Source organism: Odocoileus virginianus, chromosome 25 (assembly GCF_023699985.2).
Source record: "Odocoileus virginianus isolate 20LAN1187 ecotype Illinois chromosome 25, Ovbor_1.2, whole genome shotgun sequence".
NCBI lineage: Eukaryota > Metazoa > Chordata > Mammalia > Artiodactyla > Cervidae > Odocoileus > Odocoileus virginianus.
The window spans coordinates 1,721,038-1,737,954 of record NC_069698.1 but is presented as its reverse complement, the minus strand read 5'-3'; the positions used below and the strand labels follow the sequence as shown (position 1 = coordinate 1,737,954).

The window sequence follows — 16,917 nt, the reverse complement described above, 5'->3', positions numbered from 1 at the left end:
CATTTAATTCTCATGAACATCGTGTAAGTAACTACAGCTATTAGTACTATTGCCTCCATTTTACAGACAGAGAATGTGAGGCACAGATAATTTAAGTTCCACGGCTATTTGAACACAGCCTGGCTCCACACACATAGTTGTTTCAGTTAGTGAGAAAGGAATACCATCCCAAGAAAGCAATAGAGAGAAAGAGCATTTCAAGGCAATCACACAGACAACAGTCAGACACTACAGAGAGGTCGAGTGGTATTTGGCAATTAGGTGGGCTTTCCTGACAGTTGAACAAACAGTCTCAGCAAGTGTTGAAGGCAGGAACCAGACTAAAGGTGAAAATAGTAAGTGTGGGCAAGAAAAGTGAAACGGTGAGTATAGATCAATACATAGACACATTTGATATGGAAAAGAAGATATGAATACCTCCTAAGACACTTCGGGGAGTTTCTGGGTGACTCTGGTAAAAAGAATCTGCCTGCCAATGCAGGAGACATGGGAGATGCCGATTCAATCCCTGGGTTGGGAAGATCCCCTGGAGGAGGAAATGGCAACCCACTCCAGTAGCCTTGCCTGGAAAATTCCATGGACAGAGGAGCCTGACAAGCTACAGTCCATGGGATCACAGAGAGTCAGACATGACTGAGCATGCATGCATAAATAATACATTCTGGACATTTTTTTGGTCTTTCTTCTGTAAGAGAAGTCTAAACTTGACATCGTCATTTTTACCTAATTTGAGAACCACATCGCAGAAATGTATATATACATGCAGCATTTAGATTTTATTTCTCTTGTCTTAAATATCGTATTTTGACTTGTAAACCACACAGCTTACAGGGGAGAACTGCAAAATGGGTAATCAGAGCATAAACCACAAAAAGTTGTAGGAGATATCCGGAGTATCTGGTTTGACCTACATTTGTCTTGTTTTTAGGTAAACCCATTTATAGGACCCTTTCACCTCCTTGTTTAAAATTCTGGGGATCTTGTTTTTGTCAGTGTTATAGTTCACAAAATTGTTTACCTAAAATAGTGATCTTAGTAACTCAAGTGCATAAAAACATGCTTTTGATAAAGAGCATACAATGCAAGTTACAAGCTGCAGAACAGTATTTTTACTTAAATAAGCAAAGAAGTTTTGAACTCCGTCACCTCCTCTTTGATTACCTAGTGCTTCCGCCCAGTAACAGCGAATCTTCCCAAGCTGAGTCAAATAAAGCAGGTCTGCATATGCTGCAGATCTTAAAAACCTGTGAATTTACTGTAGAGTAGGCCCTTTGAGGCTCAAGGCCACATATAAATAGTGATAACACCATCATCAGGATGTTTGGGTACATCACTCCAGTAGTACAAAGGGAGCTTTCTTTCTTTTTAATCACAAAAACAGTTAGCCAGCTGTCGCAGCATTTCCCTGACTACTTTCAAGACCATTTCTCTCTTTCCTTTGATGGAAACAGCCAGCCATCTTTCCCCAGCCTTCCCTGTTTTTGCGTCTCATACAGTATCTGGGATTTGACGGTGGAGAGATTTTGTGTTTGCGCTGTCACAAAACAGTCTGCCACTGCTTGGAAGCAGCAGAAAATATGTATATAAAGCATCGTATATAAAAGGAGGCTGGCCTCCACTTGGCAAGAGAGAGATGTGTGAACAGACACAAACAAGACTGCATTACTCATGCGTGCACTGGAAGACGCACGGATCCTCATAGAATTTAGCTACAAGCAAAAATCTCATGCCGTGAACCGAGCTGGTAACCAAGGTTCTAAATGGAAACAAGGCCCATAGTGACTTTGGGCTCTTGATCGTTCGGCATTTCCCCCATGGAGTCCATTCTAAATAAGTAGATGTTCTTTGCTCTGAGGTTTCTATAAGAGCTAAAATAGCTAATTAGGATTTCTGAGAAGTAAGAAGATAATCCTAAGCACCGAAGCGTATCAATATCCAGCATATGACACAGTCTCTGCGCCCCCTCCTAAGCTAGTTATTACTGAGTTACAGACTTTGAACATTTTCTTCGTAGCATTCTCAGGCATTTTCAGATTTCTCAGTCGTTTAACTTTGGTGATTATCTAGGGCCAAGTGTGTCCTACGGTAGGAAGTATACCCGATTTTATAGCCCCTCTTTTTATAATTTAACACATAATTACTGGTGAAAAAATATGTGGTATGAATTGTATGCCAAAAGATGGTACTATACCCTGAGAGAAAATTTCATGTGGCTTTTTGTATTTTTAACTCCAAATAACTGCATCTCCCCTAATAGATTGGGCTTCCCAGGTGGCTCAGAGGGTAAAGAATCTGCCTGCAATGCAGGAGATGCTGGAGAGATGGGTTTGATTCCTGAGATGGGCACGGCAACCCACTCCAGGATTTTTGCCTGTAGAATCCTGTGGACAGAGGGGCCTGGTGGGCTGCCGTCCACAGGTCGCAGAGAGCTGGACACCACGGCACAGCACACAGCCGCGCAGCGCTGATAGATTAAATCTGGGGTGAGAGAGCATTTTCAGGCTGTTTTACGACTTTATAGTCTTCAAAACCTGTTTTTAGCAGGAAAAAAAGCAGCCATAAATGCCTTATCTTAGCCTAAGCTGAACTCTGTCCACTAAACTCTTCATTAGAGGAGGATCACGCTGATTTTAAGTCAACCAGTGAAAATGTGTCTTGAGCACTCTATATGTGCTGTTTCACGTGTTTGGGCAAACTCTTCACCTGCTTTTATATACTTGCAATTTTGGCTGCTGTGCTCCTCAGTCTTCATCCAAGAATTCCGGACATGCACAGTGCTGAAACACCTCTCCCCCAGGGGCCCCAGGCTGGGCTCATGTGTGCACTGCACGGACGCTGTCTGTGAGAATCTGCCCGCCTTCCAGGCTGGTCACTGATTCCACCAGCTCCTGGCACCCCCTGCTCTTGGACAGTGCCCATTCATTCCCCTCCAGCACCGCTGCCTGAGACAGACACTGTCTCTCACAGCGCCACGCTTTGGGGTTTTCCAGCTCTCTGACTTCTTTGAGCATGTTTACAGGGAGCTTCCCTTCATCTGGCACATAGACCAGGCCCAGGCAGCCTTTGTCTGGTGATTGAAGCCCTCTTAAGACTGCCATCAGAGTAGTTACATGGCCTCTTGCCCTTTAGATTTACCAGATGTGAGTCAGTCACTAGCTCACCAAGCTCCAGGGAACGTTCCTGTTTTGGAAGACAAGCCCCCTGCCCCCATCCCCTCTCCACGGGCAGAGCACTAGACTAGACAGACAATTAACAGTTTTCTCCAAAACTCCTCTTCCGACCTCCACCTGGACATTTAGGAATTTAGACTTAGTGTGGGTGAGGAATTGACTCACAAACTGGAATTGGCCACACAGACAACACCTGCAGGATGGCCTCTCACCTCGTCTGGGAATGTTTATCAGGCTCCAACAGAACTGCGTCTAAAACAGTTCCACTTCAAAATAATATCACCGATGTGTGAAGCACTACAGAAATATCAGTAAGAGAAGATTTCCTTTTTGCTACATGAAACTCAACAACTGGATTGACCAAACTGCCACTATTGTGCAAAAGATCTCACAAAATAGGAACTCTGTTAACCATCAGGGATCAACGAATTTTAAATGAGATGGTATGGAGAAGCTAGTGATTAATATAACATGAAATAATTCTAGATTTTTAAAATATCAGTTGGGAGCATTATTTTGAAAGGAGACCTTTTAAGCTTTGCTTGGATTTCTCCACTCCTGCTTTACTGACTACGCCAAAGCCTTTGACTGTGTGGAGAACAGCAAACTATGGAAAATTCTGAAAGAGATGGGAACCAGACCACCTGATCTGCCTCCTGAGAAATCTGTATGCAGGTCAAGAAACAACAGTTAGAACTGTATATGGAACTACAGACTGGTTCCAAATATGGAAAGGAGTACGTCAAGGCTGTATATTGTCACCCTGCTTATTCAACTTATATGCAGAGTGCATCACGTGAAATACCAGGCTGGATGAAGCACAAGTTGGAATCAAGATCGCTGGGAGAAATATCAATAACCTCAGATACGCAGATGACACCACCCTTATGGCAGAAAGCAGAAAAGAACTAAAGAGGTTCTTGATGAAAGTGAAAGAGGAGAGTGAAAAAGTTGGCTTAAAGCTCAACATTCAGAAAACTAAGATCATAGCATCTGGTCCCATCACTTCATGACAGATAGATGGGGAAACAATGGAAACAGAGAGAGATTTTATTTGGGGTGGGGGGCTCCAAAATCACTGCAGATGGTGACTGAAGCCATGAAATTAAAAGACGCTTGCTCATTGGAAGAAAAGTTACGACCAATCTAGACAGCGTATTAAAAAGCAGAGCCGTTACTTTGCAAACAAAGTCCATCTGGTCAAAGCTATGGTTTTTCCAGTAGTCATTTACAGATGTGAGAGTTGGACTATAAAGAAAGCTGAGTGCCGAAGAATTGATGCTTTTGAACTGTGGTGTTGGAAAAGACTCTTGAGAGTCTCTTGGACTGCAAGGAGATCCAACCAGTACATCCAAGAGGAAACCAGTCCTGAATGTTCATTGGAAGGACTGATGTTGAAGCTGAAATTCCAGTAGTTCGGCCACCTGATGCAAAGAACTGACTCATTGGAAAAGATCCTAATTTCTGGGAAAGATTGAAGGTGGGAGGAGAAGGGGACGACAGAGGATGAGATGGCTGGGTGGCATCACCAACTGGATGGACATGAGTTTGAGTAAACTCTGGGATTTGGTGATGGACAGAGAAGCCTGGCGTGCTACAGTCCATGGGATCGCAAAGAGTCAGAGACGACTGAGCGACTGAACTGAAGTGAGATTTCTCTGCATTCCTATCCCCATAAGGATAATGCAAGATCTATTTATTGGCAATGATGATTTAGTCGCTAAAGTCATGTCTGACTCTTGCAACTTCATGGACTGTAGCCTGCCAGGCTCCTCTGCCCATGAAATTCTCCAGGCCAGAATACTGGAGTGAGTTGCCTTTTCTTTCTCCAGTTTATTAGCAAGATAGGGCTCAAAACTGTGACTGTCTTTAGGTTTTTATGGCCATCTTTAGACATTGAAAATTTTCCCAGTCTCTAAATTCAAAATAGGTAGCATGTGGACAGAGGATCAAAGGAGAGAGAAGCAAGGAGAGAGCAAAGATACAAAATTCTTATGGTTCAAACAAAATTGCACCTGCATTCAAACTACAGTCTGCTGTTCTGAGCAGTGGTCCTCTTAGTCATGTATTGTTCTCTGCTGTGGAAGCAATGTGGCTGCCTTTCATTCATGTGTTTCCCACTACAGATTAGGAGCTATACTAAAACTCCCTGAATCTTGTTCATGAATTTTTTTTTTCTTTTTTCTCCAAAAAGGTTTTTCTTTCTTTTTCTCTTTCCTCTCCTCCTTCTCTCCTCCCTCTCTTTCCTTCACCCTCATTCTCTAATCAAAAATCTCTCTCTTCCCATCACTACATGGACTTTCATCCTTTCTGCTCCTCCCCTTGTAGTTTTCAGGTAGATTCCCAAAGTGAGCCTTACACATAACCCTAGTGACCCATCCTTCCCCCATCTCTATCTTTCTCTTGTGATGTAGCCAAATGCCCTTTGAGGTTTCAAACTGGCAGACTGGTCAAACTGGAACACTGGTACCTAGAAAAAAATTCACCAAGAAATTTTTACAAGTATGACAAACTAAATTTTGCCATTTACTTAAAAGAAGAAAAATGCATTTGCCCATTTTTCTGGTTGCATCTGACAAATTTATTATTTTCTATTGTCTGATAAAATTTATGCCATATCACTTTATGCATTGCATTAGAAAGATAATTTTATACTGGGCACCACCTGCAGAAAACATAGAAGTGTTCAAGCTGTCCTTGAACTGGTGAATAATCTGCAGCAAAAATGTCCAATAAAATCAACCATCCACAGTTCAGCCTGTCATTAATTAGGATGACTGTCTTAGCCTGTCTAAAACTGCATTTTTTCATCTCATCATGTTTAGGTCAGCACTGCTGATAGGCACAAAACCAGTACTTTATGCAATTCCAGAAGTAAGAAAAGTAATGACTATTCAATCTCAATAGTAGTAATGAAATACAAGCTTATGAATAAGATATTTTATGTACTAAAATAATCGTGTTGAATGGAAAATAAGAATTAAAATGCAAATAAAATTACTACTGAAAGGAGAGACTTAAATCTTGAACTTCATCTACAGCAATACAAGTTCTTAGGGAAAAACCAATAAATATACTCCCTACTTTTAAATAGATTGGAAGTACAATTAATCAGAAAACTTTTGTTAACCTTTCTAGGGTACAAGCTAGTGTAAGGGCTCCCCTGGTGGCTCACTGGTAAAGAATTCGCCTGCCAACCAGGAGACCTGGATTGGATCCCTGGGTTGGAAAGATCCCCTGCAGGAAGAAATGACAACCTGCTCCAGTACTCTTACCTGGGAAATCCCATGGACAGAGGAGCCTGGCAGGCTACAATCCATGTGGTCACAAAGAGTTGGACACAATTGAGTGACTAAACAACAGTAAGTTAGTGTAAGCTTTAGAAAGGCTATTTGAAATGAATCAAGTGGTGTAGATTATGATGGAATAGTCAGCTGGATAGTAAACAGAAGGAATGGGGAGGAAAATGAAAATGAAAGGCGAGAGAAAGAGAAGGGGATGGGGAAGGAGGAAGAGGACATAGGACATGTTCAGTGGAAGCTCCAAGAGTCCCATCTAGAAAAGGCTTAGACTGCAATCTGCTTGGGAAAAGGTGAGCTTAATTCTCTAGTTGTTAGATGAAATTCATACAACCATGTATTTGAACTTCCTGTCCCTCCTAGAGTTATTAACAGACTTTTGGATATTATGCCCAACATAGAAAATAGTATTACCATTTTCATACCCTATTGAAAGCTGCTCATTCCTGTCTAACTCTTTGCGACCCCATGGACTATAGCCTGCCAGGCTCCTCTGTCCATGGAATTCTCCAGGCAAGAATACTGGAATGGGTTCCCTTCTGCAAGGGATATTCCCAGTCCAGGGATCAAATCTAGGTCTCCTGCATTGCAGGCAGATTCTTTGCCATCTGAGCACCAGGGAAACCCAAGAATACTGGAGTGAGTAGTCAATCCCTCCTCCAGCTGATCTTCCCGACCCAGAAATCGAACCAGGGTCTCCTGCATTGCAGGTGGATTCTTTACCAGCTGAACTACCAGGGGAGCCTCTATTGTCCCTATTACTTATTCTTAAATTGATTATTTTAATGATTTAAGTAGTTACAGAGATGCTTATCCCCAAATCAACACAGATTAATGGTGAGAAAAAACGAGCACCCTTTTTTTAAGAAAAGGGCATCTGTTAAATTCATACTTTAATTTTGACACCTTTCATAACTAGGTGCTCTACAGTAATGCTTTAACAAAGGGATTATTAGCTCCATTTTATAGTTTATTAAATGTAAATTCAGATAATTTAATTCATTAGCTAGGGTCACGCAATTTGGAATTCATGATTCCTGATACAGTTGTAGTTTCTTGGACTAGTCCTTCTCACCACAATACCTTTACTTAATGAGCTTGCTTGCTCATGATTCTCTCTCTTAGTCTGTAGGCATCCTCCATGTGTGCTATGACAAAGCCATCATGAAAATGTAAATGTTAGGTTAATATGTTTTCTATGTTATTATCTGAACCCCATAACTAAACTGACTATATTTACTGTGAAAAGTTATCTAAGAATCATTCAACCGCAGCCTAAACAATTGCGGTGGATCCCATAATGCAGCACCTAGATCTCCTGAACAGACTGAAACACTTACTTTCCCAGCTTTTCAGAGTGCCGGCGGCTAAGGGTACTCAGGTGAGCGCGTCTTCAGGACTTCCTTGTAGTCATGCTCCATTTCCAGAAGCCGTGTGTGTCTAATGATGGAGTAATAGAAGAATATAAAGATCCTTGTATTGATCTCAGACAGCTTTCAAGGGCCATCTCAACAAGAGGGCTCCCAGTAGGATTGGCTGGGTCCTCTTACATAAAACTTATTGCAGTTAAATCTCTTCCTCTACTTGATCGATACCACTTCTTTTACTTTCTTCTTGGTGTTGATTCCGGGAGAACTTCCCAGTAAATGTCCTCAATGCAAAGGTTTGTCTCAGGGGATGCCTCTGGGAACTCAATGTGAAATTGGTGGTGCTGGAGTGGTCTGAAAACACAACCCTAAAATGAGATTTTGAAGCTGAATCTCTGGCTGGTGAGAAGAGCCCTATCATTGGTGGTCAGCGTAGAGATAGCCTTTTGTGTGAGATAAGTGGGACAATTGTCAAAACTTCTACCGGTTGTGAATTTGGATGCTATACTTCTGGGAGGAAATGCATTAGTAGATGCAATGTATAAAGTAGTTAAGAAATACAGAGCAATCGTGATTACAAGGATGATGGAATGTGATGACTGCTGTTGGGGGCAATTGATGATTTGAAAAAGACAATGAAATACTGAAGGTGACTAATCACAAATTAAGGACTAAATATGAAAGACAGTTGGCCTCAAAGGCAGCAAGTAAAGAGACTTATCTTTCCAACTAGAGAGTTCTCTGTGCCTTTAACATTCTTGCCACTTCTAGTTCATCCAGTTCAATTAATGTGGTGCCAGTGATGTAGTGGACAAGTGTGGTGTTTGTGAGATGTCCTCATAGTTCTATTAAGCCTCCCAGTTATTTCAGACTCTGGGTGCAAGAGGCCAACAGGCAAGAATGATGAACCAATGTTCTCACAGATGCAATTGACGTTGATCTTAAGGAGTAGTTGGAGATGCTGTTATGTAGGAGGTGCCGTGAAGTGTATGTTGGTACCAATTAAGTGACCGTGCACAAGCTGCTTGACTTCTATGGCTCAATTTCCTCATCTATAAAATGGAGATAGTGATAGTGGGAATAATAAATGTCATTATGAGAATTAAATCAATACAGAATTGTGGATGCTTTTAGATATATAATATGGTATACAAGTACTGCATAATTTTATCTCTCATTGTTTCTATGACTTTTACCCTAATTTCACTGCTCACATTTTTAAAAAGGATATCATACTTTTATTTCATTAGTGACATCATATTTTTGATGATTTTTACATTTTGCTGCTATGGGCCTTATTTTCACCCTATGGATTTGTGCAACTGAAGTATGACTTTCAGAGACAAGTAATACATTTCTAGGCACTGATCCACAATTCAGTTGAATGCTACCACATTAATGGTGGACGCTGGCTATGGTTGTCATGTGGTTAGCTAAACCTTTCAAGTATTACTGATGGAGAGCACAAAGGCAGAAAAGATTATTTTCTAGATTCTCCCATTAAGGATCAAAAAGTACAAAGTATACCTTGACTTTGCTATCATGGTGAGGATTTTTCTAACTTGTGACTATGCAATTCTTCATATACTATATATATCTGAAAACTGCATCTGGTAATTTATAGTATTGACAGCCTAAATGTTAGGCAAACACTGTTTCCCAGATCAGTAGATCTCAAACGGGAGATCAGACGTGTATAAGAATCCTAAGTAAATGTTATTAAGCTCCTCTCTTCCACAACCCCACTCTGTTATATACAATAACCATTTCCACCTTGGGACCGGTGAGAATGTTGGACATGGCAAACAGACAAGTCCCCCAGAGATGTCTAACAATTCCCCATGCCCAGCATCCACTCCTCATTTTTCTGGCTAAAAACTCTGGTTCAGAGCCTTTTCTTTCATTCTGCTCCTGATTCTCTTCCCAGGAAAGTTATTCAAACTCTTTAAAGCTACTCCATCTGTACAGTTTTTCATTCATATTTCTTGAGATTTTTCTTTCTGCATTAGAGAAAATTTGATAATCTCCTTATCTATAATATTTCAAATCCGGCTATTTCTCAAGACCTTGACTCAGAAACTCTCCCTAGAAAGTTAATCCTTTTCTGAAAAACAAAAAATTACTTTCTCTTTTCTCTATTTCTTGATAGACCTTTATTTAAAAAGCCATTAAGATATATAGATAGTTGACCATTGATATGCCATTTTTATGTATTCCTTGAAGACAGAGCTCTGCCTTATTCAGTCATATGTCCCCTATATCTGCTCTAATGCCTGGGACATAAAAAAACCTTACTCATATACTTTTTCCATTGTTCTTTATGGAGTCAACATAATAGGGTGTGGTAATTCTTGGCATTCTCTGTGTACAAGTATCACCAGGGGACTCTGTCTAAAAGTAAGTTCATAGCCTGTCCTAGAAGAGAACTTTATTTGATGGATCAGGAAAAGAGCTAAGGGTGGCTTTTTCTGTAGCCAGCCCAGGTGATTCTAATAACGAAAACCATCAGGACAGCGGAAGAAGCAGCAGTCTAGAGTCAGGTCCACAGCCTCACAAATCTGGAAACTAGAGTTTGGAGTTTGCCAGTAAACTTAAAGATAATCAGGATCAGAGTAACTAATTCACAACAAACATGATCATAACATTAATAGAATAACATAAAATGAGAAATAAAACTATAGAAAGACTTATCAACTAATCAGTTAATTTTCTCCTATAGGGAAATGAACAAGACTTCAGTTCAGTTCAATTCAGTTCAGTTGCTCAGTCGTGTCCAACTCTTTGTGACCCCATGGACTGCAGCACACCAGGCCTCCCTGTCCATCACCAACTCCTGGGGTTTACCCAAACTCATGTCCATTGAGTCGGTGATGCCATCCATCCATCTCATCCTCTGTTGTCCCCTTCTCCTCCTGCCTTCAATCCTTCCCAACATCAGGGGCTTTTCAGTCGAGTCAGTTCTTCGCATGAGGTGGCCAAAGTATTGGAGTTTCAGCTTCAGCATCAGTCCTTCCAATGAATATTCAGGACTGATTTCCTTTAGGATGGACTGGTTGGATCTCCTTGCAGTCCAAGGGACTCTCAAGAGTCTTCTCCAATGCCACAGTTCAAAAACATCAATTCTTAGGCGATCAGCTTTCTTTATAGTCCAACTCACAACCATACATGACTATGGGAAAAACCGTAGCCTTGACTAGACAGACCTTTGTTGGCAAAGTAATGTCTCTGCTTTTTAATATGCTGTCTAGGTTGGTCACAACTTTGCTTCCAAGGAGTAAGAATCTTTTAATTTCATGGCTGCAGTCACCACCTGCAGTGATTTTGGAGCCCCCAAAAATAAAGTCAGCCACCGTTTCCATTGTTTCCCCATCTATTTGCCATGAAGGGATGGGACCAGATGCCATGATCTTAGTTTTCTGAATGTTGAGCATTAAGCCAACTTGTTCACCCTCCTCTTTCATTTTCATCAATAGGCTCTTTAGTTCTTCACTTTCTGCCATAAGGGTGTATCATCTGCATATCTGAGGTTATTGATATTTCTTCCAGCAATCTTGATTCCAGCTTGTGCTTCCTCCAGCCCAGTGATTCTCCTCATGTATTCTGCATATAAGTTAAATAAGCGGGGTGACAATATACAGCTTTGACTGTATATTATACTCCTTTCCTGATTTGGAAACCAACCAGTCTGTTGTTCCATGTCCAGTTCTAACTGTTGCTTCCTGACCTGCATACAGATTTTTCGGGAGGCAGGTAAGGTGGTCTGGTATTCCCATCTCTTTCAGAATTTTCCACAGTTTATTGTGATCCACACAGTCAAAGGCTTTGGTATAGTCAATAAAGCAGAAATAGATGTTTTTCTGGAACTCTTTTGCTTTTTTGATGATCCATCAGATATTGGCAATTTGATCTCTGATTCCTCTGCCTTTTCTGAAATCAGCTTGAACATCTGGAAGTTCACAGTTCATGTACTGTTGAAGCCTGACTTGGAGAATTTTGAGCATTACTTTACTAGCGTGTGAGATGAGTGCAATTGTGCAGTAGTTTGAGCATTCTTTAGCATTGCCTTTCTTTGGAATTGGAATGAAAACTGATCTTTTCCAGGCTGTGGCCACTGCCGAGTTTTTCAATTTGCTGGCATATTGAGTGCAGCACTTTCACAGCATTATCTATTAGGATTTGAAATAGCTCAACTGGCATTCCATCACCTCCACTACCTTTGTTCATAGTGATGCTTCCTAAGGCCTACTTGACTTCACATTCCAGGATGTCTGACTCTAGGTGAGTGATCACACCATCATGATTATCTGGGTCATGAAGATCATTTTTGCATAGTTCTGTGTATTCTTGCCACCTCTTCTTAATATCTTCTGCTTCTATTAGGTCCATACCATTTCTGTCCTTTACTGTGCCCATCTTTGCATGAAATGTTCCCTTGGTATGTCTAATTTTCTTGAAGAGATCTCTAGTCTTTCCATTCTATTGTTATCCTCTATTTCTTTGCACTGATTACTGAGGAAGGCCTTGTTATCTCTCCTTATAAGATTAAAATCAGAAAGTTGTGCCTTGAGCTAGGCCAGTTACACAGGTGCTGTTCCAATAAATGGCCTATTTGAACTTGCTTTATAATAAGAAAGTGATATCATACAATAAATGTCATAAGTATTTTTATAAAATTTCCTTAAGCAAAGAAATGTAAATGAAAATGTATTTTAAGCAAAGCAGTTCTAATTTTGCTTCAGTGTTTGGTCTTTTGCTTCTCTTAGAATGCAATTTCTAGGAAGGGTACTGTGCATCTTCACTTGGCAGATGAAGGAATTTTATCTTCTTGGGATTACCAGTTGGTGCTAGTTGTAAAGAACCTCCTGCTAGCGCAGGAGACATAAGTCATGGGTTCGATCCCTGGGTTTGAACGGTCCCCCAGAGAAGGGCTACCCACTCTAGTATTCTTGCCTGGAGAATCCCATGGACAGAGAAGCCTGATGGGCTACAGTGCTTGGGGTCGCAAGGAGTCGGGCACGACTGAAGTGACTTAACACTCAGCATGCACATGCATACACATACTAAAAACCCATGCCAAAGTTAGAAAAGCTGAAACAAGATGTCCTTACAAATTGCAGGGGCAACTACAGAAATACAAAAAAGAGGCACCATCGTCATCATCCTGGCACCATTCTGGCACCATTCTGGCATCATCATCCTGGCACCATCATCATCGGAGTTAAATGGACAACTCTAAGCAAATATCCCCTGGCAAGTGACCCCCAAATAAAAGCATCACGCTTCTGCCTAACAAAATAAGAATCCTTGAGAAGTGCTCCCCAAAGCAGCAAAACATACCCCCCTCCAAAAAAAACCAAGGGGAAAGCAGATTTAGGCAAGAAGAAAATAGAGAAAAACCCTAGACGAAGGTCCAAAGAAGGCAGCTTTATTCCTCAGGAAATTCACATTAATATGCTTCTAGAAAACACCTTTATCTTCTCTTTTTTCCCCCTTGAATCAGTTTAAAATAAAAGTATGGAGCCAAAAGTGCTAACATTTCAACTTCTGCTTGTTGAGATTTAAGTGGATTTTCATGAGTAAAATATGTTAAATAGCCAAACCTTTGCACTATCTACTTGACATTACAGTTTAATTTTCAGAAGATAAGGGCAAACAGCAATTTCAGTCTGTAGAATCAGTGGGATAAAATCACCACTGAGAAAATTATATGTGCAGTAGCTTTTTGTAACATGTCTCTAGAATATCAGAGATTAAAAACTAGGAGATTTGGAAATGAAAAAAGAAAACATTAAATTGAGGAAATATTTCATTTGCACAAAAGCTACTGATGCACATAAACAAGAATCTTTAAAATGTCATTCTGGTAGAACATTCGGGATATATTATTCACTTTAAAAACACTCTACAAATGGAGGATTTGCTGTTCAAAAAATTAAGGAATTTGTATATAATTCTTTTCACTTCTCTCTCACTAATTTACTGAAGGACCTTGGTACCAAGTCTCTTAACTGCTCCAAGTCTATTTCCTTCTCACTTTCAAAAGACAAAAGAATTCTACAAATCTGGGGCCTTAGATAAACAATTAGTATATGGTAGATAAAAGATGGCTAAAGAATCTTTGTTATCCCTCCCCCTGAGATGTGGAGCTGAATTCCAAATGAATGTTAGCTGGCTTTAGGAATTGCTAAGTGAGGAGGCCTCAGATAGCCACATAGTCACAGGAAGAGCAAAGATAGTCAGCCAACACCCATGTGCTCCAGCATCCCAGCCCACCTGACAGATGTGTGAGTAGAGAAAACTTCAGATAACTCCAGCCCAGCTATCATCTGACTGCAATCATAACAGAGATCCTGAACAAGAACTGACCGGCTGACCCAGTCAACCAAAACATGTGAGAAAGAATGACAAACTGTTTGAAGATACTAAGTTTTGACATAGCCTATTGCATTTCAGTAGATAACTGGAGGGCTTCCTTGATGGCGCAGATGGTAAAGAATCTGTCTGCAATGCAAGAGATCCAGGTTCGTTCCCTGGGTTGGGAAGATCCCTTGGAGAAAGAAATGAGTGTAAAATATTTGCAGAACTCTGGTTTCCTGCAGTAGACTTCACAAGTAGCTTCTGTAAAACTCTAGGGGTACTATGAGATGCTGCTAACAGGTTCCCCAGTAGAAAGCAGTTTTTTGGAATGAGCATAATTTTTGAGCTTCAAAAGCTACAATACTTGTGCACAAAGTGATGGACATTGACCATGCGGTTTTGTTATGAATTTCTTTATTGATTCCATATGGAAGCAAATAGTAGAGCTGAGTATTTGGTTGATTCCATTCTCCATTTTTGGCATGGAAAGCTGTTGACAATTAGTGCTTTCTGTATTACAAGAAGAGGATGATGTTAGGTTGATGATAAAAAAAACCTCTCTTCCCAAATTATTTTTCTCAATTTCTTGTTATACATAATTGCCAGATTTGCAGGCATGAACAAACTCTATTAGTGTAATGGAATTATGAGGGAAATTTTTGTAATAAAGAATAAAATCCTCAGTTTTATTTGCCTCTTTTCTGTTGCTGAACACATTGCAATACATGACTTGTGTAGATTAGAAATAAATTGTAATGGGACAGTTTTTAACTGTTTTGGAATATTTTTCATTTAGTTATTTTTATATCTCTCTGTTTTATATTCTTTTGTTTTTGCTATTATTGTTTAGTCACGAAGTTAAGTCCCACTCTTGCAACCCATGGATTGTAGCCCACCAGGATCCTCTGTCCATGAAATTCTCCAGGCAGAAAAACTGGAGCAGGTTGTCACTTTCTTCTCCAGGGCATCTTCCTGACCCAGAGATCAAACCTGAGTCTCCTGCATCACAGGCAGATTCTTTACCACTGAGCCATGGGGGAAGCTCATTACTATTTTCTATTTTACCAACATTTTTAAGGATCCAGTGATCCTGGATGATAAGGTATATGAGAGAAGAAGAGAAATTTAGATCTGTCCTAAAAGAGTATTCTGAGAAAGTTCATGATGAAGAAAATGAAGACCTCAATCACAAACTGTATGAGCTCATTTACTTATGACAAGTCACATGATGCTGAAAAGATTTTGTGCAGTAAACTAGAAACCAGTGGCTTCTCCGTATATGTTTACTTGTCAACAGGTTTCATCAGTAAATGTCATTTTTCAAAGACTTTTTAATATTTATTTTTGTATTCTTGGCTGTTCTGGGTCTCCGTTGCTACATGGGCTTTTCTCTAGTAGAGGTGAGCGAGAGCTATTTGTTTAGTTGCGGTACTCGCTTCTCATTGCAGTGGCTTCTCTTATTGCAGAACATGGGCACCAGAGCCCCTGGCACACAGGCTTAGACATCCCATGGCGTGTGGGGTCTTCCCAAACTAGGGATCAAGCCCATGCTCCCTGCTTTGGCGGGTGAATTCTTTACCACTGGATTACAAGGGAAGTCCGGTAAATGTCATATTTTAGCATTTGCAAGATTCAAAAATAATTATGAATTTTATAATTTTTCTCTGTTGTGAAAAGCTGATCCCCAAAAGCAAACATCTCTTAAATTCTGGAAACACAGTATGTACCTTGGACAAACTGACTTGGCATCTGTACTGATGGTCTTCTGTTAGAGATTTTTGTCTGTCTTATGAAAAAAAAAATATTATCATAACATGCTATTTTTGTCACATCAGAAAGGTGCTAGAGTCAAATAGCCTTGGAGATGGAAAGATAGAAGTTCCCAATAATGGCCCCAAAATGCTTAGTTTTTCATAAACCAAAACTATTTCATTTAAGAATATTCTAGAAAACTGTGACTGCTTCTCAACAGGATGTTTTAACTGAAAGTATAATTGCAGAAGCGCTATCAAGAAATTAGCTGGATTTTGCTGAAATGCTTTGAAGATGAAGCATGACTACATAACACTGATCTGCAGAACTTGGCAGGCATTTTTCATCACATCAACCATTTTTATATATCTCAGCAAGGTCCTAGAGAAAAATGTTTAGACTTCAAGGAATGTAATTCTTGGATATCAAGGGGAAATGGAATATTTCTAAAAAACCATGTTGCAAAAGAAATCATAACATGTTTCATTTGCTGCTTGGGCCTGAGAGTAAGGAAAAAGTTCAGCAAGTCTCAAATCCTATTGAGAACCAAAAATTTTGTTTGTTTTTGACCACATTGCAAGGCTTGCAGGATCTTAGTTCCCTGACCAGGGATTGAACCCAGACCACAGCAGTGGAAGCACTGAGTCCTAACCACTGGACCACCAGGGAATTCCTCCCAAACTCTTTAGAATATGGTAGACCCTCTTGAACAGTCTTTATGTATGACTGAATGAAGGAACCTATCTGTGAATAATCTTCGCAGCTGAAGAACGTGAATTTGAGAGGCACAGAAGAACTTAAGGAGTTATATCTGACCTGGCAGTAAAGAGAAAATGACTGAATTCTGGAAAGTTCTGGGCTTCTGAAAACAAAACAAAAGTATCCTGCCATTATAACACAGCAATGAATGTTTTGCTTTGCATTTCCGTTTCTTGCATGTTTGTGTAAACTTTTTCTTGCTGATCAACCATT

The 16,917-nt window shown here is 40.2% G+C and overlaps 1 non-coding gene across 1 annotated transcript; it reads right to left on the bottom strand.

Moving 5' to 3' along the window:
- Window positions 1–16,542: 16,542 nt before the first annotated feature.
- TRNAG-UCC (transfer RNA glycine (anticodon UCC)) lies at window positions 16,543–16,614 on the bottom strand. The gene has a single exon. It is a non-coding gene; the product is annotated as a tRNA-Gly (tRNA).
- Between the last annotated feature and the right edge of the window lie 303 nt (window positions 16,615–16,917).